Here is a 22,711-nt window from a genome sequence, read left to right on the forward strand (position 1 = left end):
TTTCCCCATGAGAAGGGTGGGCATTGGGGGTGGGGGGGGGGGATGTCGTCCACACCTCAGGCTCCGTTTGTTGCTAACAATGATGTCTCAGAACCGCGTGGTCTCTGCCTCCAGTTCCCATAAAAGCTGAGTTGGATCTGACGGACCCCCAGCTTTGCCACCTGGCACAGGTGTCCCGCCTTACTGAGAGGGGACGCTCGGTGAGTGCCAGAGCCAGGGACTGTGCCTGGCGGGCAGCGGGCCCTCAGTGAGTGTTTCTCCAGTGTCTGCAGCTTGCTTGCCTTGCCCAGCAGCTGTGGATGCGTGCAGCCACGGCACGTGGCTTGTGTGGGCTCCCAGCCTCACACCTTCGTGTCATTGATTAGTTCATTCAGCAAGAACTGTTAGCACATCTTGTGGTGTAACCAGGGTGCCAGGAAGGGGGCCTTCCTGAGGGGAGAGGAGATACGCCCACAGAGAGCTCCCATGCTAAAGGTGAGAAGGCTTGAAAACGAGAAGCTCGGCCAAATGTTAGGAATTCAAGGCAAGACTGGAGAGTGAGTAGCATTGAGGGATAAGTAGATCAAAATATCACTCCCCCACGTTTCCATACTGTGTCGTGGTTTTATGTGGGTTTTTCAATAGTTGTCACGTTAACTGTGAAAGAGGAGGGGCCTGGGGTAGCCCGGGGAGAGGGGAAATACCAGCAGTGGCTAGAGGGGCCAGGGTGCTGAGGGGCCGGCAGAACGTCAGGAAGAGAGCTGCTTCAGAACTCAGCCCACGAGAACCTGCGTGACATTCGGGGACGTCACCCAACCCCTGGGAGCCTCCGTGCCTTCATTTATGGACAAGAGTGAGAAAGCACTTCTGTTAGGGTGGCGGTGGGATTGCAGTGAGGTTCCGGGGGTAAGCGCAGGGCCTGGTACACAGTAAAACACCAAACCATGTGGCCCTTCATTCTTCGAAGTGGATGGTTGGGGTCTGAGTCGTGTAGTGGGAGACAGTGGCGGAAAGGCAGGCTGGATTCCCTTTGTCTAGTAGCCGGTGGGCAAAAAGGTGTCATAGTTTGGGAACCCCTAGCAGCAGACTCAGAAACCTGCTCAAAGGCGGGTGGTCTTATGTCTATTTGGGACTTAATCCTGGGAAACCTAAGTAGGTTGTGGGGAACTGAGACGGGAGGCCAGAAAGCGTGTAATAGCAAACCAGTGACACGACAGGACACCTGGCGATCAGTCCCGGGGGAAACTCTGGGAGGTGGTGTAGAACACCGGAGGGAGGGCCTGGTGGGGCACCCCGGGGTATTTGTTCGCCGTCATCCGAGGTGCTCCTGGGGTGCTCAGTCCCGTGGGCGCTTGGCCTGCCCCCCAAAAAAGCTCTCAGGCCAGTAATTAACAAAAGTTCAACTGAATAAATTTATTTATTTAAATGTTTATTTTTGAGAGAGAGAGAGAGAGAGTGCTAGCGGGGGCAGAGGGCAGAGAGAAAGGGAGACACAGAATCGGAAGCAGGCTCCAGGCTCCGAGTTGTCAGCACAGAGCCCGACGTGGGGCTCAAATTTAGGAATCGCGAGATCATGACCTGAGCCGAAATCAAGAGTCGGACGCTTCATCCACTGAGTCATCCAGGCGCCCCTCAACTGAGTAAATGTAAGGATCAAATTCACTTTGTTCAGTGATTCATGAATCAGGCAGTACCCCATCTAGCTCTAACGAGCTGCAGGAAAGAAAGTTTTTTAGAGGCAGGGAGGGAACAGAAAAAAGGAAATTATTAGCAAAGAATGCATTGTGTTAACATTTTTTTTTTTATGTTTTATTTATTTTTGAGAGTGAGCACGCATGCGCACAGGGTGAGGGATGGGCAGAGAGAGAGAGAGAGAGAGAGACTGAGAGAGGGAGACAGAATCTGAAGCAGGCTCCAGGCTCCGAGCTGTCGGCACAGAGCCCAACACGGGGCTCGAACCCACAAACTGCGAGATCATGACCTGAGCTGAAGTCGGATGCTTCACCGACTGAGTCACCCGGGCGCCCCAAGAATGCATGATTTTAGGCCATTATTTTGCCCTCCTAAGGGAAACAGAAGGGGTCTGTCAGAGGATTACCTGTTAATGCTGACCAGGAAATCCCAGGTTGGCTGGTTAAAAGTCACATTCCGGGCGGGTGGAAGCTGCAGTTAGATTTCGTATTAAGTCTTGGTTTGCTGACTTTGGGGCTTAGGCCAAGCCACCCCGTTTTGGGCTTGCCATCTAATTTTTAGTAATTGCTCCCTTTTGATCAGACTCAGCCTGACAGAGAGGTGATCAAGATGTAAGGCCAAGCCCCGTTCTCCGCGATCGCTCCGTAGTTCTTACGGCTTCTGTGGATCCTCTGTGTGGTGATTCACGGGTCGTGACGTTTCTTGCTTCGTCCCCGTGATACCCCTGGGCCACGACCACAGGTTCGCGATTTTTAAGTTGGCCATATTCTTCGTTCCTTTTCTGACATTCCGGTCTCAGGGAGGTCATTTGCTTGGTGCTTAGTGGCGATGGACATGCATTAAAAGCTTTTGAGAGGATACAGGGCACCAGGGAGATAATCATGATTATTGTCAGTAGGATAATTTCCAGTGTTTGGAGGGTGCTTCAGGGCCATGGTCCCTAAGACCCAAACTAATCAAAATCAGATAAGCCAGAGAAAGACCTCATTGAGGGAATCACCTTTTTATGCTAATTGGCTGGCTCAGTGATCTTAGTTCACAGAGTTTCAACTTCCCCAGGAGTGTTAATCCCGGTGCGGCCAGGTGGTGTTGGCCGCGGCACAGATAACTCCTCGCTCAGCTAAAAGGCCATCAAGGACTTTCTGTTATCGACAATGACGTTGGCTTGAGAGTAAGGATATTTTTTGGGCATCTACTGTGTTAGCAATGGATTCTGCAGTATTTTCAAGACGTAAGGAAAGGTTTCTGATTGTATTCTCATTTACATTTACTCCTAACTAGGGAACATATGGCCTTGCCAAAGGAGGCAAACCCTGAGTCATGAATGCCTCCTGGCGATTCCTTTCTAACTCAATGATGTAAATCCAAGAGGAGTCAACCAGTGAAGTGTCTTCGTTCATTTGCAAGAAGTTAGAGGCACAGTCAGATAACCTGAGCGACAGTGCCCGGCTCTGTGCCAGCCATCAAGGCGTTCATAGGTCCAAGGAGAGTAGTAACCGCCACCGAAACAGATCCTCTGGGGGCACAGACTGTTTCCTGCTAAGGTGGCACTGGGAATGCATTAATTCACAGGGACTGCGGCGGGCGGCTAAGTTTTCTCTGAGCCTGAAATAAAAAGTTCTAACTTCCAGAGTCTTCCCCCCACACTTCACAATGGCCCGAGATACCCGGATTGAGGGCGTTAATCTTTCCGGGCCAGTGCCCGTGTCCAGGAAAGAACGGGAAGAAGAAAGGGTGTCATGTTTGCTTCAAGTGTGACGTCTTGATCTGGCGTCTTGGGAGGAAGCTGTCTACCTTGATGTCGGCTGCCCCTCTTCCTAGGCTGTTGAATTTGGAGGTCTCCGGCGTTTGTACGGGACCACGTGGCATCTGGTGCGTTCTTCAGCTGTGAGATGCATATCCAAGGGTTAAGTCCGTGAAACATGGCTGTCATGTGGGCAGTTAAGGGAACCCGGTATTGGTGCCTTCCAAGGACATTCAAGGATCATCTTTGTCTTTACTGACTCCCAGGTCCCAAGGGTGGGAGAAAATTGGAAATGTTAGTTTGGAGAGTCATGGCCAGATTTTTGAGGAAACTGGAAGAATTCAGCTGTATGACAGAACCTCAAAGACAATTAAGAGGATTAGAAACAAATATAGATAAAGGTGTAAACATAATTTCTTCTCTCTACAATTACTTTCATTTTTTATAGTAAAGCTAATTTGTTTGCATTAAACTTTGCCTAATTATTTACCTAAGTGCATCAGGAATAGTGCTTGACTGCATTAAGCTCTTTTTTAAAGATTGCTTTGCTGGAACATTGTAAGCAAGGGAACAGGCCGATTTTTTTTTTTTTTTCCAAGGGGCTTTATTTGGTCTGTAAAGTCGACCTTAATTCCTTAAAATGGTCTGGTCATATCTGAGTCTATGTATCTCTCTCTCTCTCTGAAATATGACATTTCCAGTCAAAGCCTTGGTAACATAACCAATGTTTGTAATTGTGTTCCGTTAAAAGGAGAACCGATTCTTACTGAACTTGTGTAAATACCTAATTATTTTGCCATGAAAGGAATACTGAAGGGGTTTGGAATTCTGGAGGGATCAGTGTGGAGAAAAAGTAGATTTTTTTGTTGTTGTTGTTCACAAAGGTGTATCTTAACCAAATTGTTGGCAGCTTAACAGACGAGAGATGAGGATTTCCCAAAATCTGGAAAAGCAAAACATTAGAGAACCAGCAGTGTGTTAAACAAGAAGCCATAAAAATTATAATCGTCTTCCTCAGGTCATTCAGTTCCGTGTAATTAATTCTTGTTGGTCTTAATCTTCTGTGCAAAGTTTTATGAAGCTACCAGTTTCTCCATTAGTGTTCTGTAAATTCCTACTCTGTCCAGCGGTGGGGTCTGTTGTCAGAACCTGTATCCAAGTGATCAGAAACCTGTATTGTAGAGTGTTTGTCAGATGCCTTTGCGTGAACGTCCCTGAAACGAAACACATTTGCGGGAAGCTTTTGTAAAGCATCTGAGTAAAACAATAACTGCCTGTAAATGATAAGACTTAAAAATGGCTCTGGTGAAAGGTCTGGTGAGAGTTTGTTACGATGCATTTGACAAGGAAATTTGGTGATTTTTGTAACCTACAACATTTTGAGATAAGAACTGGAATTGTAAGTGTTTACATTCCGTTAGGACATGATAGATCTTTAGGAGTTTCATACAATTTCTGGGGCACCTCTATCAATAACCTGTATCCACACAAATATGATCTAAGAAGGTTTACTATCCCCTATTTGACAATGTTTCCCACGTAATTTATCATACTAAATTAGCGTAATTAGTTTAAGATCTTTCTTTTTGTAATGAGAGAGAACAAATCATTTGAGATGTCCCTGGATCTTTTGGAAGAATCCCAGAGTTAGTTCAAAGTCAAAAAGAATTTTATTTTTGAGGCTCCTGGGTGGCTCAGTCGGTTGAGCGTCCGACTTCGGCTCAGGTCATGATCTCACGGTTCGTGAGTTTGAGCCCCGCGTCGGGCTCTGTGCTGACGGCTCGGAGCCCGGAGCCTGCTTCTGATTCTGTGTCTCCCTCTCTGCCCCTCCCCCATTCATGCTCTGTATCAGAAATAAACATTAAAAAAATCTTTAAAAAGAATTTTATTTTTGGGAAGTTTGTCAAAAATATCAAAAGGTTTGGACGCTTGGTCAAATAAGAGCATGGGTCTCTGTGAAATAATACTCGGTTATTCATTTAACCAAAGTAACAACTAAAAACTGTGTTGGCAAATACAGAAAGTTAGTTGTAAAAAGCTTTACCTGTTTTAATAGTGAAAAGACTCAGTTTTTTCCCCTAGGTAGTCAAAGACCTGATAAGGCCAGAATATAGAATGTTTTACTTGACAGATTATATGAAAGGTAAAGAAAAACCTTGGTTTACAGTTTCTTACTAAGAGCAGACCAATAATCTAAGAAGACCTCTGTCTTTTTAACACAGAGCAAAGCCCAATTTTAATTTTGCCCCAGTGTACTTTTAATATTAAAACTCATTTTTAAATAAATTCATTTTAGTATCAGCCAGCTGGACCACACATTAAAATTCCTTTTCAAAGATTCCTTTTCCACCAACCTTCTCTAACTTTGTTTTTTACATTCAGATTCTGTCCTTTGTTTTTCCTCTATTAAATCACCAGCCTCGCTTTAGGGCAAAATTACTTTCTTTTCCCTCAACAAAAATGCATTTCCATTCCTCATGCCTTCTTTTACTGAAAGCACACATTCTAATTCCTTGCATATGGAGGTGTTTCCCTTACTGTTTCTAGTGGCTTTAAATATATATGTGTCTATATATTTGGCAGACAATATCCTATTAGTTTTAGGTGTCTGTTGTAGTGATTCAGTATTTTTATACATTAGAAATAATCCCCATGATCAGTCTAGTTATATCGTCACCATGCAAAGTTATTAGAATATTATTGACTATATTTGCCATGTTGTACATAATGTTCCAATGACTAACTTATTTCATAACTGGAAGTTTGTACTTCTTATTCCCCTCTCTGGTAACCCAACAGTTTGTTCTCTGTATTTATGTATCTATTGAGTCTGTTTCTGTTTTTTGTTTTGTTTTGTTTTCTTTTCGATTCCGCATATAAGTGAAACCCACACTATGTGGTATTTGTCTTTCTCTGACCTATTTCACTTAGCATAATACCCTGTAGATCCATCCACGTTGTTGTAAATGGCAAGATTTTTCTTTTCATGGTGGACTATTATATTACATGCACGCACGCGCGCACACACACACACACACACACACAGAGCACATTTTCTTTACCCATTCATCTATTAATGGATCCTTAGGTTGCTTCCATAACTTGGCTTTTGTAAATAATGCTGCAGTGAACGTAGGGGTAACATGTATCTCTTCCAGTTTGTGATTTTGTTTTCTTCAGACAGATACCTAGAAGTAGAATTGCTGGATTGTAGGGTAGTTCTATTTTTAATTTTGTGAGGAACCTCCATACTACTTTTCCTAGTGGCTGCACCAATTTACATTTCCACCAACAGTGCACAAGGGTTCCCTTTTTTCCATGTCCTTGCCCATGCTCGTTATTTTTTTTTTTATCTTCCTTATAATAGCTGATCTGACAGGTGTAAGGCGGTTTTTATTTGCATTTCCCTGATGATGGGTGATGTTGAGCATCTTTTCATGTGCTTGCTGGCCATCTGTATGTCTTCTCTGGAAAAATGTCATCAGGTCCTCTGCCCATTTTTTAATCATATTTTTTTTGATATTAAGTTGTGTAAGTTCTTTATATATTTTGGATATTAACCTCTCATTGGATGTATGATTTTCAAATATCTTCTCCCATTTAGGAGGTTGCCTCTTTGTTTCATTCTTGGTTTCCTTTGCTGTGCAAGAGTTTTTTATTTTGATGTGATCACATTTGTTTATTCTAACCTTTATTGCCCTTGCCTGAGGAGACTGGTCCAAAAACAATATTGCTAAGACTGATGTCAGAGAGCTTACTGCCTGTTTTCTCTAGCAGTTTTATGGCTTCAGGTCTCAAATTCAAGTCTCTAATCCATTTTGCATTTATTTTTATATATGGTGTAAGAGAGTGACCCAGTTTCATTCTTTTTCGTGTTGCTGTCTGTTTTCCAGCACCATTTATTGAAGAGACTGTCTTTTCCTCATTGTATATTCTTGCCTCCTTTGTCATGGATTAAGTGAGTATGTAAGTGTGGTTTTATTTCTGGGTTCTCTATTCTATTCCACTGATCTTTGTGTCTGTTTTTGTACCAGTACCATACTATTCTGGTTACTGTAGCTTTGTAGTATAGTTTGAAATGAAAGAGAGTGATAACCTCCAGCTTTTTTCTTCTTTTTCAAAATTGCTTTGGCTAATCACATATGTTAATTAGAATTCTTAACCCTTAGGAACCTTAACTAGGGAGTAAACAATTGTGAACTATCTTTTACATTAACATTCTGTGAATTGGCAGGCTTATGAATACTTTTTATGATTTCTAGAAATGTGCTTTTTTCAGAGAAAAATTTTCAGTGTGCATAAAACACATTTGCTAATGGACTCAAATATCTTTGTTTCCTCTGTATAAGAAAGCAAAATATGGATAAATCTGTTTTCAGTAAGTAATGTTTCAGTATGTTTATCTTATCTGGAATGATCTGGATATTCAGTGAATTTAGCTTAACTCATTCATTATATATTAGCAAAACTTTAAGGTTTCGGGTTACCAAAAAGATAAAGGGGAACTATTTAAACAATTTACCTAAAACATTTTTATCCTACTTACATGTGTTCAGTTTACTTTTTTTTTTTTTAAAGTTTATTTATTTATTTTGAGAGAGAAAGAGAAGAGAGTCAGTGGGGGAGAGGCAGAGAGAGAGGGAGACACAATTCGAAGCAGGCTCCAGTCTCTGAGCTGTCAGCACAGAGCCCGACGTGGGGCTCAAACTCACAAACCGTGAGATCATGACCTGAGCTGAAGTCAGATGCTGAACCCACTGAGCCACCCTGGCGCCCCCAGTTTACTTGTTCTTAACAACTATTTTCAAATTCCCCACAAAAACTTTGTGAGACGTTAGACAAAGTCAGCCATTGTAAATGTTGACAAATTTTGTAATAGAGGTAACGTGAACTTATTTGATTATAAATGTGGGTGGGATAAAAGTATTAAATTAGATGCTGATAACTGTAAGACATGTCTATATTAAACCAACAAACTTAAACTAGCTTTAATACTTAGCCTCTTTCCACATCATGTGAGTCTGAAAAGCAGTTGGGTTAGTTTCTATTGTATTTCTGAGATTTAGAAATACTTGATTTGTGGGGCACCTGGGTCGCTCAGTCGGTTAAAGTGTCCGACTTCGTCTCAGGTCATGATCCCGCAGTTTGTGGGTTCGAGCCCCACGTCGGGCTCTGTGCTGACAGCTTGGAGCCTGGAGCCTGCTTTGGATTCTGTGTCTCCCTCTCTCTCTGCCCCTCCCCTGCTCATGCTCTCTCTCACTCTGATTCTCAAAGATAAATAAAAAACATTAAAAAAAATTTTTTTAAATAAAAAGAAATTCTTGATTTGTAAGTTCTTATAGTTAAACCAATTAAACAGAGCTTTGATATTTACTAGAATTTGGCAAGGATTTTCATTAATTTCAATTTTAGTTTTCCTTAACTATTGAGGGAATAGCATAGCAGTTTACCAGAAAATCCCTCAGCATCCTGTCAATTTGGGGAGGAGCCCATACAGGGGTGGATAGGGGGCCTCTGGAGTTGGTGGTTAAAAAATTTGCATAGGGCCTTGGAGAACAATCTCTTTTATAGTGTCCCAGTTGATTACAACTAACACATTGATTTCTGGGCCAGTGGTTTGCTGAGGGGCCCCTAGGAGAGTGTGACGTGGGAGGCCCAGGCGTCATTTTATGTGCTGGCCTTGTAGCTGCAAAGCTAATGATTTGGTGGACGTTTGTTTATGATCTTGTGTCTTTAAATTTTCATTAGCCTTTCACAGTGAATTCTTTAATGAAGTTGCTTCAGACTCTTGAAGCCTTTTGGAAGCTTCTACGTACCAATTAAGATAGATATCCCATTCTGTTTGCTTGCTATGGGATCCCTGATTTCCAAGCATTCTTCTTAAGTAAAAAGATCTTGTCCAACTGGAATGTACCAATAAGGCCATTGTAGCTCTTAGTTGCCTTTAGTAAGATTTTCCCATTTGTGTAGGTATTTATAGCATCTGAGATGACAGGTTTTAGACATAAAATAAGCAGGTGTCCCATTTTTATTATTACAGTTGACCCTGAACAATGCAGGGGTTAGTGGTGATGACCTACTTTGCAGCCATAAACCTGCATATAAGTTTTGACTTCCCCAGAACGTAACTGCTAATAGTCTGTTGATCACTGGAAGCCTTATCAATAACATAAAACATCGATGAACACGTATTTTGTATCTGATATGTTTCATATAGCCTATTTTTACAGTAAAGTAGGCTAGAGAAAAGAAAATGTTATCAAGGAAGTCCGAAGATCCTTTTACAGTACTGTACTGTAAAATACCTGAGTATTAGTCAAGCCTGTGTTGCTCAAGGGTCAATTGTATTTGTTTATGATTATCATTTTTTTAGTCTAAATTTTGGGTTTCTCGGAGTCCCATCAGTGCCTAAGAGGGATGGGCCTTGAGGTGGGGGATTGTGTGGTTTCATCATACACCTCATGACGTGGACATTTTTTGAGGTTGGCAGATTGCCTCCTGTCAATCTGACCGGTTCCGTGACCAACTTATCCTCACAGGGGAGCCTTTGGGTTGGGTGTGGAGCGCTCTAACAGCTTTTGAAAGCTCAGCTCGTGCCCACCAATGTTGTGGCTCTTTGGCCTCTGAGATCCCCATTAGCAATTAGCCTTTACCTCCCATGCACATTAGCAGAAGCCAGTGGTGACTGCGGAAACGAAACTGTGGACCTCAGCAGTAACCCAAGAACTAGGGTCTGGGGAAAGGATTGGACCCGTGGACCTCAAAGAATGGGATTGGTGGACAGATTCCACACACGCAGAGAACGGCAGCTGCTATCAGCAGTTCCCAGCGTGGAATCTGGGGAAGGATTTCAAACAAACGGGAAACTCCGGATGAAAACACCAGCAATTCCCGGTTGGAGTCTGAGGGCAGAACGCAGAGCCGGGGTTTTGAAGTTACCATGGACTGGCCAGTAGCAGGCCCCGCGTGCACCCCTGGCACTTCCTGTGGAGCCTTGGACTGGGGAGAGATCTGAACCAGCAGACCTCAGCAAATGGGGACTGTGGCCCCCGGGGCCCCACATGCTTTGGAGTTACCTACTGGCCACCGATGCTTCCCACATGAATCTTGGGACAGAATTAAGCGCTGGGGTTTCACACTCAAAAACTTGTGAATTGGGAACTGAAAAGCCAATTAGATCAGGAGCTCCGCGCAAAGAGGGCAGAGCTCAGATACAAGAGGGAGCTGACTCCGGCCCTTGGAGATGACAAGAAAGATCGTAAACTCAGAGGGTTCCCAGGGTACCATGCTTGTGTTTCTCTTTGTGCCCCAAACCGTTGAAAGTCTTCTTCAGTCCTGGCGCTGGCCCCAAATCTGTTGAATAACAGAAATTTGGCTGAGTAAATTTGAGGATCTACTTGGCTTTGATGTTCGGTGATTCATGAGTAGGGCAGCATCCCGGCTAGCAAATAGAAGGGAGCTCCGAGGAGCAGCAGGGAAGAAGGGTTTTTAAAGGCAGAGTGGAATGGAGAAAAGGAAATTACTAGCAAAAAAAAATGCACTGTTTTAGGCCAGGGTAGAAGGTGTCTATCAGTGGATTGCTTCCTCATGCTGACCAGGAAGCTCCAGGTTGTCTGGTTAAAAGTCCTATGTGTGGGGACTGAAAGTGCTGTTGGGTTAGGCATTGGATCTTGGCTTGCTGGTGGGGGGGTTAGCACCAGTGACTCCATTTTGAGCCCGCTGTCTCCTTTTTAACACGACAAAGAGATGCAGGGACCAGGCACGGGGAGTCAGCCGGCAGCGCCACGCGGACTGGTCTGAGGGAGATCCGTGTCATGCGGGTAAATGAGGGTTTGCACTGCCTCGTCCAGCCTCAGCCTGACCCTGTTTTCCTGCCAGCCGTTTGCACGTTTCCTTCCTAGGGAATCAGCGATACTAGACTCTTGTCTTTACCTTTGAGGTCTCGGGCGTTGGTCGTTACAGGTTCCCACCTTTGTGCTGAAACCAGGCCCACGGGACCTGCTCAGCCTCTTGCAGACACAGGTCACCGCCTGTAGTTGGTACTCACACGAGTACACGAGTACACGAGTGAATGTCTGCTCCGCAACAACCTCTTCTCTGGAAAAAGCGCTGTGCCCAGGTCGTTGTGCGGAGGTGGGCTGGACCAGTGATGGAGAGGTGGCCTCTGAGGACTTCTGGGGCAGGGACAGGTTCGGGGCCCAGCCTGTGACTCCCCAAAGACGAATGTGAGTGAATCTCTTAGCAAAACGTGCACCTTTAGTCCTGTAACTCCCCCGATGACTGTCCGCGGGAGGTTGCCGAGGGCTGGATGGCCTTCAGAAACACTGACTCACTGGGTTCTTGGAGGCTTCTGCTTTAGAGAAATGGGGCATTCTGTCTGAAGCCGCCAACTGTGACTTCAGACTGCACAAATCCGCTGGCCGGAGAGGAGATGAATGACCGAAGGGAGAGGCAGGGAGAGAAAGCCAACGAAATGGGGGAGACAGCCAGCGGAAGTGAGGTTGGAAGAAACTGAGCAAGACTGCAGGGAAACGAGGATGGTGGTGAGGAAAAGCTCCCCGCTGCCTCCCCACCCCGGGTGAGATTAATTAGGAGAGCACCGGGAGGGCAAGAGATGAAGTCCGGGCGGAGAGTTCAGGAAGGTTTTGGGCAGCAGGAATCAACCAGGGACAAGCCATTAGAAGTGTTTGGGAATGCTAATCTGTGGACCCCTGGCCCCTCTTCGGAAGCAAATAGATTTGCAGTTCTCAGCCCTGGTGGAGTCCCTTTCCAGGAATCCAGACTTCTTGGAAACGTGTTACCTTTTACAAAGAAAGGAGAAAGGGAACAGAGGAGAGAATATTTAGAGCGCCGCTCACGATTATTGCGTAAAGCTGTCATCCACGAGAAGAGCTTGGTGTACTCTTCCAGGGCATCCCCTGTTGAGCAGACCCAGTGGGCTTCAGTGAGCAAGCAGTTTCCAGTAAGAAAAAGCCCAGCATTGTGGCCTCCTGGCCTCCTCTTCTGACGTGTTGGGACCCCAAGATAACTTGTATGCAGTGGCTTATGTCTCAAAGATTGGAGCACCGTCTCTAACTCGGTGGGCTGGCCAGAGCCACCCGGGAGCGCAGATGGTGTGAATCAGGAGTGTTTTCCTTGGAGCTCATTTGCACCTTGACCCCCTCTGCTCACGTGTAGCTTCTAGAAAGGGAGAGTTTGGTGCCATACTATTTCCCCAACGGTCTGTGCCGATCTTAACTCTTCAGGAAACGTGCAGGCAAGTGTTGTGCCACCCTGGGCTCCACATTCCTGACTTGCACGTGGCGGGGTGGCTTGAGTGCCCCCCACCCCCCCATTAGAGCCCAGGGACCCACCGGTGGTAGGTGCAGCTGTTTAGGCATTCTGAATTTCCAGGGCTGTGCCGGTAGAGAACAGGAAGAAAGCTAGGGAAAGGCGAGCTCGGGTCTAGGGGAAATGGACCCCACATTCCTGACTTGCACGTGGCGGGGTGGCTTGAGTGCCCCCCACCCCCCCATTAGAGCCCAGGGACCCACCGGTGGTAGGTGCAGCTGTTTAGGCATTCTGAATTTCCAGGGCTGTGCCGGTAGAGAACAGGAAGAAAGCTAGGGAAAGGCGAGCTCGGGTCTAGGGGAAATGGACCCAGCTGTGCTGGGCCCCAGGGTATAGTCAGCAACCCTATTCCAGCGTATTTTGGTGGGGAGGGTATGGGATTTGAGTCCGGTTGGGGCTGGTATGGCTGACCATGACCTCTAATATGGGGGGGGGGGGTCTAGGCAACAGTGCTATTATGAACACAAAATTGATAATTCTGTGATTCAAAGGGGGGTAGATAGGGGCACACCCAGTTTGAAATTGTTCCCATCAGTTATCAGAAGTTGGCGATGACAAAGCGTGAGCAGGATCTGGGCCTGGCCGCTGGGAGAAGGCCAACATGCGCTGTCTGGGTTGGTAGTACTCCACTGAGTGGCTAGGATTTGGGCAGGACCCCCGTCCCAGCACTGCACTGAAGTCACGTTGGTGAATCCCTCACCGTGGGTACTGAAGGGGGGTGTGCCGCGGTGCCATGAGAGGTCACCCTGGCACATAGTAGGTGCTTTACAAATGACTGGATGAAGTGGAGTTGCAGAACTGACCTGCTGCCGAGGGGAGGCCCCGACTGGGCAGCCCAACCCAGGCTTGCGATGAGCCTGTGGGGTACAGGCGTTTTGGGTTGACAGCCAGGAGGCAGGCCGGAACCACGACAGGCTTCTGGCCTTAAGTCCTGGCTCATGGTGAGAGTGGCGGGTCGGGGTGAGCTCAGCAGCCAGAGGCTCACGCTCAGCACTCAGTAATGCTGCCAGTTGACTCCCTGTTCCACCCCGACAGCCACGGGCTCTGTGTCTCTTTCTTCTCCTGGATGGTGCGAGAGGAGAGCTGGTTGGGGTGTGACCTGAAAATCCCATGTGTTCTGGCCCCAGCTCCCCTCTCCAGCTCATGGGCTTTCCCTTTCACTTAGCCCTTGGGCCCCGGCACCACTTTTCCTCCTGTGCCATTTGCTCTGGGAAGTGGGGCCCTGGCAGTCCTGCCTGCCCAACTCTGTTCTGGGAGCTGGCTGTGGGGTGCCACATTCCCAAGCCCCTCGGTTCCCTGAGGGGACTGTGCTTAAGCCTGCGGAGGAGGAATGTCTGCAGGATGGAGGCCGAATGTCCAGATGTCCCCAGGTGTTGGGGTTGGAGACAGTGTCACCTTGACCTTGGGGTTTCTGGTACTTCTAGTGTGGAGAGCCAGCCTCCAGTGGGTGTGCGTCACCTGCTCCCCTGAGAGGGCGTCCCTCGGTGTCTTTGTCGCGTTTACCTTTCTTGTCCCGCCAGGGGGACTCCCCAGACGGGGCCTTGGGCCTCTCTTTGCTGGTTGCAGGAGAGTAAATGCTCTCTCTCCAGGGTGCAGCCCACAGCTCAGGAGAGGCGAGTGCCTGCTGCGTGCCTGCCAGATATAGTGAGCGCTTTTAAGGAACCAGGTGCCCTGTGGGGGCTCTGCGGAGGCGGAGATAAAAGACTGTCCCTGCCCTCAAGGGTCTCAAAGTCTCGTGGGGAGACAGGCATGTCAAAGAGTATAAGACAAGATCCCCAGTGTCCTGTGGGAAGCACAGTCTGTTTGGAGCTGATACTTGCCATCACACACCATGTAGGACCAGGAAGTTAAAACGGTGGAAGCATTTCACAGCAGCGGGGAAACAGCTGCCGTCCTGAGCCCCCTAAGCGACCACACCCAATACCCCAGACACGCGACTCTTCTGGAAACTTCTCCCCCACTCTTCTCCCCGCCCCCCCCCCCCCCCCCCCCCCCCGCCCCTGGATCCAGGAACTAAGGATCAGCCTTAGTTCAGCCTGAACAGCCTGATCCAGCCCTTTGGCCAGAGCCCATTTGGAGTTTCTGCTCTGCCAGGTGCTACTTAGGTCCAGCATCAACCCTGGTCTGTGACAGCACAGCCGAGGCATGAGGCGCTCATGCCTTAGCAAGGGGGCCTGAAGAGGACTCTCGGAGGGAGGGGGCATCTGAGTTGAGTTGAAGGAGGAGGTCTGAGGCGCACGTGTCAGTCTGCATGCGTCCGTCTGTCTGTCGGTGGCTCCGTGGTGTGTGTGCCTCTGGCCCATGACATTGGACTTTGGCCGTGCTCCGCCCCCGGACTGCTCTTGCCTCCCACAGGACAGAACCCACCTGGTTCCAGTGTTAAGGAGGAGCTGCCGAGAATCGCTCAGGATTCAGGAGCACGGAGCGAGCACGGGGCAGGAGGAGGGACCGGAGTAAAGAGAATGCGGCGGATTCCGTGGTCAAGGAGTTGACGCTCTCCTGAGGGAAGCCAGGCACGTGATGCCTGGACACGGAAGTGACAGGGTCACGTTCATACACCAGCGGCCACACAGGAGTAGTTCCCCAGTAACTGGAGGGTGAGGCCGGTGGCGGCTGACGGCAGCTGGGTGAGGGTGGTTTGAAGAGAGCTTGTGGAGGGAGGAAGACGCGATGTCAGGACCCAGAATATGGGGCTCCACCAAGCCCTGGCGCCCAGGGGCCGGCAGGGAGAGGCGGTGGCTCCGAGGAAGCCGGAGGGAACCGGCCCTGGCAGCGAGGGCTTCGCTTGGCTGTCTTGTGAAGACGAAGCCGTGGGGAGCGGGCAGGAGGAGGGTCTCCCGCTGCAGCCGCGTCACAGCCTCGGCCACTGCGGCCACAAGCGGGCTCACTCTCCTGGCCAGGCAGGCCCCGGTGCGTGACCTCAGTCCCTGCACAATCCAGCGATTGCTTCAAAGGAAGAAACTCACTTCTTGCCCCCGTACCGACCAGTTTTCCAGATCTCTGCAGACACCCAAGTGGGTGTCCTCCAATTCAGTTGGTCGTGATGCCATGTGCCGTGAGTTAGCGTCAGTCCCCGCAGTTAAGGGCTCAGTCCTGCAAGACCGCACCACCCCTCTACTTAAGATGCCAGTTGCAAGTCCAGATGGCCACCTGCGCTTCTGACCAACGAGCTAGAGGTCGGAGGTTCCCAGGACTCCCTCCTTGGATTCAGTAATTTGCTTAGAACGGCTCACAGAACTCGGGAAAACCATGTATTTGCTAGATGACCAGTTTGTTATAAAAGGATACAAGTCAGGAGCAGCTAGATGGAAGGGATACATGGGGCGGGGGATGGGGGAGGGGCGCGGGGCTCTTCCGTGCCCTTCCCGGGTGCACTGACCACCCCTTCTCTCTGCCCCGCCCCCTGCATCCCCTGCATACTTCCCTGTGTTCACTAATTGGAAGTTCCCTGTATCCCGTTGTTGGGGATTTGTATGGAGGCTTCTTTATGTGGGCACACTTGATTAGATCATGGCCATTGGTGAGGAAGTCAGCCTCCAGTCAGGTGGGGCTGACAGTTCTAACCCTGAGATTGCAAGCTTGGTTCCCCTGGCTCCCCGCCCCCAGCCTGAGGCTGTTCAGGAGCCCCTAGCTACCGGTCGTCTTATTAGTAGACAACGAGACACTTACCGCTTTGGAAATTCCAAGGGTTTTAGGAGCTGTGTGCTAGGAAATGAGAGCAGAGACCAAATATATTTCTTACTATGTCACACTGATTGTGTTTTTGGAGGGGAAATAAACATACTTTAAGCTCTAGGGTGTTCAGACAATGTGCTAGGTCTTTAATAAGCACTATGTAAAAAAAATTTTTTTAAATGTTTATCACTGAGAGAGAAGAGAGACAGAGAGAGGGAGAGAGAGGTGGGGAGGGACAGAGAGAGAGAGAGGGAGACACAGAATCCGAAGCAAGCTCCAGGCTCTGAGCTGTCAGCCCAGAGCCTGACGAGGGTCTCAGACTCACAAACAGTGAGATCATGACCTGAGCTGAAGTCGGACGCCAACCGACTGAGCCACCCGGGCGCCCCCACCGCCGTACAAGCACTGTTTTAATTCGTCTTTTGACGCCTCCATGAAACTGGCATCAGGATCATCTCTAGTTTATAGATGAAGAAACTGAGGCTGTGGGAGATTACCCAGCAGGTCAGTGGCAGTCTGGAGATTCAGAGCCCCTTATTTTTTGCTACGCCAAATTCCTTCCAAAAGTTGAGGGAGGAGCTAGGGAGGTGGGGGTGTGACGGAGCTTAACAGGCTGGCTCTCTGTTGATGGGAGCGCACCTCCCTGACACGGCTTGGCTTTTTGCCTTCTACGACAGAGGGATGAGGGAAGCAAGAGTCCTAAAAGCCACTCCTGTGGGTCCCAGTAGCAAGTCCCCTTTGCTCTCTGCTTCGGTCTGGATTTGAGCCTCAGGGAAGCATTTCAACAGGGTGAAGGATTGGACACAGGGGGTAGTGGAGAAGTGGTTTCTGTTCTCAAAGGATCTGTGGCTCTTCATAAAACCTCTTTCTCCTCAGTGACAGGCTTCTCTTCAGTGTTGAGGCTTCCTAAAGGAAGTTTTAATTTGGCACGAGAGGCATCGGTTAGCCCCGAGCCTATGAAAGACACGGTCAACCCCGAAACAGGTTAGAGCTCACAGGCTGGAAACTGAAAAGTTTCCTTCTGGGTGTGAGACTCTCTCAGATACAGGCTGTGGAGATTAAAAGAAAAAAAGGGAAGTTAGTTACTAGGGATATCATGGAGGAGGGATTGGCGGGTCTTGACTCTAAGAGAGGGCGAGAGCTAGAAAGAGATGTCAGAACGCATCTTGGACAGACGTGGTTAATAGATGCTACTTGCATGGCCCTTCTCTGTGTATTAGGCCCATGGCAGACATCACTAATCGATCACAGCTCTTTCCTGCTTACCCCCAGATTCCTTCTAAATGTGGCCATCTGTGTGAGCTGTTGCCAGCCCACCGGTGCTGCACATCGTTTGAAATGTGCTCACCAGCTCCGCTGTAATGTTTCAAGTCAGGAGGACTCAGCAGAGGTCGTTTGGGAGAATCCAGGAGGTTGAGAATGAGCTGTTCTGTCTATGCTTGCTCTTGGGAGTCCAGGGGAATAGGTATTGTGGGAACAGGAACTACAGGACAGGGGCGAGGTTGGGTGTCAGGGGTAGAGCCGAACTGGAAATAATCTCTAATTAGGCAGTAATTGAAGTCATGCGAATAGAGAGATGCCTTCCAAGAGAGGGAGGATATGGGGAGAGGAACAGACGGCTTGTGGCCGGAGGGAAGGAAACTGCTCGCGATGCTGAAGCAAGGCAAGAGCAAAATTAACAAGAGGAAAAGCGGAATTTCCTTCCCTGAGTGAGGAGGACCATCTCTGCAGCCCCCTAAGTGGAAACCTCTGGAACCCTTAAGGAACTCCAGGGCTGGTCTGCGTCCAGATCACAAGGGCTGATGCTGTTAATGCGTTCTTTTTAGGTCTCAGTTGTAAGCCAGCGTTTCTTCCAGTGCCCATGTCTTTCAAGGTGGCTCCCCCCTTCCTGCAGCCTCCCACTGCACATGCCTCTTCCAGGCCTGGCCCAGCCCACCCTTCCTCCTCCACCCTGCACCTCCTCCCTTCTTCTCCGTGGCTTGCTCATGTCCCGGCGCGCTGTGCTAGGCACCGCCAGTGTGATCTTGTCTTCCTGATGGTTACCTTGACTAATCACTCTGACACCCTCAGGTTGCAGAGATCATAATTCCTTCAAAGTCAAGGACTCCCTTCTCTCCCAGGGACCTGGAATTACCGTCTAACAATCAAAATGCCCCGGGCCTTGGAGCGACGTTTCCGCATTAACTCGGAGGCAGAGTTGCAGTAAGGAAATCTGCCCTTTTAATAGGGGAAAATATTGCCCTCATAAGTCTTTATGCAGTGCACTTGAGCTCAGTGTTCACTTACCAATTCGCCTTTATAACTTCCATATTGAGTGAATTAAGTCCTCCATGTGGGTAGTTATTAAAGAAGTGATAAGTGCTTTATAATTCAGTAAAGGGTGGCCTGGCCATTTCATATTTTCCTAAGGAAATTGGCCACCCGAAGGGCAGCACTTTCCGGACCCCTGGGGCCGGCTGATTTTAGGCATAAAGCTTGCACTATTGGATCACTTTCAAGCCAGCTGCTCTGGTCTGGACCAGACTCTACCTCTTGCTCAGACTTTTCTTCTCCAAGGCCCGTTGGGGAGAAAGGGTCAAAGTCGATGCGTCTCTCCCCGCCTTGGGCTGTTTCTACGATTCATCAAAGACCTCTTCCTTCTCTTCTGCTTCAAAGCTGAGATGTCTAGTGAGGGCTGGAGGTTTTATGATCAGTGTGGTTTGACTTTTCATCTGTAGACAAGAGGAGAACGTCTACTAGAGTCCACGGGGTTCTGACCTCCCCACTTTCTACCCCCCAGCCCCATGGGTACAGCTTGTTCTTTATACCTCAGCCTCTTCAAATGGTGGGGGAAAATACGAGTCCTGTCCAGACGTCGGCAACCATAGGGTTTTCATGACTTGGCTGCAAGGTCCTCAGGTCGCAAGGAAGGACAATCGTTTATTAATTTGTTCATTCGAATTTTCTGCCATGTACGGGGATCAAGTTGTGGATACAACAGTGACCAAGATAGACAGGTTGCCTCCCCTCATGGAACTTGCATTTTGTTAGCAAAGAAACACAGTAAACAAGTCAACACATACGTGGGGTAATTACAGATTTTGCCAGGTGATCTAAAGGAAATAGCATTTCTCAACCTTGGCACTGTTATCATTTTGGACTGGAATCATTTCTTTGTTCTGAGGGGGCTGTCCTGTGTCGTAGGATATTTAGTCACATCTTTGGCCTCTACCTGTGGGACGTTCCCAGTCGTGACCATCAAAAATGTCCCCAGTCATTGCCAGATGTCCTCTGGGGAAGAGAATCCGCCCCTGGCTTGAGAACAACTGATCTAGAGGAAGGTTATAGAGAATGACTTTGGCTAGGTTGGTTAGGGAATGCCTCTCTGAGGAGATGACATTTAAGGAGATTTCAATTACTTTTAAGGGTGAAGCCAAGCGCAAGGGCCCTGAGAGGAGGGGGGAGCTTGGTGTTTTGGAGAACAGAAAGGAGACCAGTGAGACTAAAGCCGAGTGAACAGGGTTGGGTTGAGCCGAGGAAGGAGATGCCTGAGCCAGACACGTGGGGCCTTGCTGGCTGTGGTGGAGTGTGGATTTCATCCCAAGTGTGGGAGGAGCCACTGGAGGTCCGTTTTTGGAGGGTGGGTACAGTGGGGGAGGGCGACGTGACCAGATATATGTTCCAAGAAGCTCATTCAAGCTTCTGAGTGAAGGACAGATTTTTAGGCCAGAATAGAAACAGTGGCCCTGTCTTGGAGACAGTGGCCTTTGGGAGAGGTGATGATGGCCTGGGCTCAGGTGAGGTGGTGGGAGACGGATGGAGCTGATGTCTCTCGTGGAGGTGGACTTGCTCAGGTGCAGATAATGCAGGAGGGGCAGGATCACTCACTGATGAAGTTTGGCTTAGACACCTGACTGATGCCACTGCCGTTTATTGGGACGGAGAGGCCCAAGCAGGAGGAAAGCAAGGGCCGATGTCAGACCTACTGATGTATCAGGAAAGAGCCTGGGGAAGTGTGACCAGAGACATGCATTTGGGCGCTCTCAGTGCATAGATGGTGTTCAGAGCCAGCACGTGGGTGAGATCACCACGGCATGGTGGGGCGAAGGGGGCCCCTGGGGCAAGACCTGGGAGACGCCAACATTTAGGGATCAGAGAAGGAATATGGGCCCTGCAGAGGACACTAGGAAGAAGTAGCCAGGGGAGGAGAAAGAAACTCAGGAGAGAGGAGAGTCAAGGAATCCGTAGAGAACAGAGTGTTTCAAGAAAGAAAGAGTGGTTATTAACCGGGTAACATGCCCCTGAGAGATTGGGTAACCAGACAGCAGAGAAGAGTCTGCTGAATTTGCCAGCATGGAAATCACTGGTGACCTTGGCAGTGCAGTTTCAGTAGAGTGGTGGGGGCAGAAGACTAATTGGGATGGAGAATCCAGGGGAGGTGAGGAGGGAAGTGGTTCCTCCCACTCCTGTGGGAGTAGACAGATCCTCTGAAAATATTGGCTGTAAAGAGATGTAATGACATGGGTTCGTAACTGGAGGAGGACGTGGAGTGAAGGAGATTTTCCTTTGAAATGGGATCTCCTAGAACATGTTTGTATGCTGATGGAAAAATCTAGTAGACAGAAAGTGAGGGTACAGAGAAGAGAGGGAGAGACAAGGAGAATGAGTCCTTGAGAAGGTGAGAGGGGTTGAGGGCAGGAGAAGGTCTATGTGGGGAGCTGATGGAGCATTGAGTACATTGTGGATCATTTTGTGGGCTCCCTAATGCATGCATGCATTCATTCACTCATTCACTCATTCATTCATTCATTCCCTCAGTTGTCACTGGAGACACATACTTCTGGTCGGTACCCTCGGAAAACTGATCTGGTGAAAGTCAAAGTCATGTAGGAAGGGGAAAGATGGAAAAGATGTGCCAAGGTGCCAAAAGCCCACCTCATCTCCTCCTGTGTTTGGCGAGAGGGGGCCCTGCCCACTTCAAGTCCCTCTCCTGACACTGATCGTGAGCAACAGACCTGAGATCTGGTCCAGGGGCCTCCAGAGACCATTTCTGGGCCCTGTAGTGATTCTCTAGGATGCCGACTGGGATGTTGAATGGTGTGCCGTGGGCCACATCCCTGTTCAGAGATCAAGTTCAAGGTGCCTGTGGGGTCTGACCTGTGGGCTCCAGGATGCTCAAGGGGTCCAGAGTGGGGACTGTGTGGGTGCTGATTATGGCAGGCCCCAGGCACGAGGTGGCTGCTGGGCACCAACCTGGATGGCTTCCCAAGTACGTACTTTCCCGGGGGTACCTGCCCTTATTTGAAATTCTGGAGGTGAGTGAGTGGTGAGTAAGACAGATACGATCCCTGTTCTCATGTGCCGTAGTTCTAGCCTATGGACAACTGACGACAGCCACATAATCAAATAATCAAATAAGACAATTACGGATGGTTATTAAGGGCTGTGAAGGACATGAACAGGGGCTTGTGTCAGAGAGCAGCTGGCGGGGAAAAGGAGGGGGTGAGCTCACATAGGGGTCAGAGCAGGCGTCTCTGAGAAGGTGACCTTTGCAGGGAGCCCTGAGGGATTACAAGGAACCGCAGTGAGTGTTTCATGGAAGTTCTGGCTGGGAATAAGTCTGGTGTGTTTAAATACAGGCAGGAGAGGGTGGCAGGGGCCCAGAAAACAAGGAGAAGGTGTTAGGGGAAGGGGCCATAGAAGTGGCCAGCGGCCAGTGGCCAGCTCATGCAGGGCCTCGGGGCCATGGCACAGTGTTCCGATCTTGTTGTAAGAGCCAAAGAAAGCGGTTGGAGGGTTTGGGGCGGGGGAGAGTGTGACTGTGCAGGGGTAGAGACTGGTCAGGGGGAAGAGTGACAGCAGGGAGGCCAGTTAGGAGGCAGTGTCTGTCCGCAGCTTAGAGGTGTGGCTCCACGTGTGCCGATGTGTGGGCATCCTGGGGTCTCCAGCCTGCACCCACCTGCCTGCCCAGCCGGCAGCAGTTAGACTGGGGAGAGGCCGGCCAGTCTGGTCACAGGCGAGGCAGGGGGTGGGGGGCAACCAGGACAGCTTAGATTCCCCAGTGAACCAGCCAAGTGCCAGATGAGAGGCCTTTTCTTAGCCAGGGTAGCAGAGGGTGTGTGCCCTTGTCCTTTTCCCCGTTAGCAGACACAGCATCTCCGCACCTGAAGAGCACAGGTGTGTGTGCCCAAACGTTCCCTGTTCCTGGCAGGAGCTTTGGAGTTGATCAGGAAGCCGACACAGATGCTGTCGTTTCCCATCTGTTCCCGGCACGGTCTGAATGTTCCTTTCTGCAGTCCCGGGGGTCCCAGA

At 49.0% G+C, this 22,711-nt stretch overlaps 1 protein-coding gene across 2 annotated transcripts in view; it reads left to right on the forward strand.

Annotated features, from left to right (window-relative positions):
- Positions 1 to 22,711, forward strand: part of NTRK3 (neurotrophic receptor tyrosine kinase 3) — a 539,904-nt gene that overhangs the window by 204,538 nt on the left and 312,655 nt on the right. The window contains exon 1 of one of the 2 annotated variants that reach the window (XM_042941054.1): positions 13,307 to 13,359. The exons of the other annotated variant lie outside the window; for it this stretch is intronic. The gene's annotated coding sequence lies outside the window, so the exon portion shown is untranslated. Of the gene's footprint in view, positions 1 to 13,306; positions 13,360 to 22,711 lie in introns of those variants that run through there. 2 annotated transcript variants of the gene reach the window in all.

Source organism: Panthera leo, chromosome B3 (genome assembly GCF_018350215.1).
Source record: "Panthera leo isolate Ple1 chromosome B3, P.leo_Ple1_pat1.1, whole genome shotgun sequence".
Classification (NCBI taxonomy): Eukaryota; Metazoa; Chordata; class Mammalia; order Carnivora; family Felidae; genus Panthera; species Panthera leo.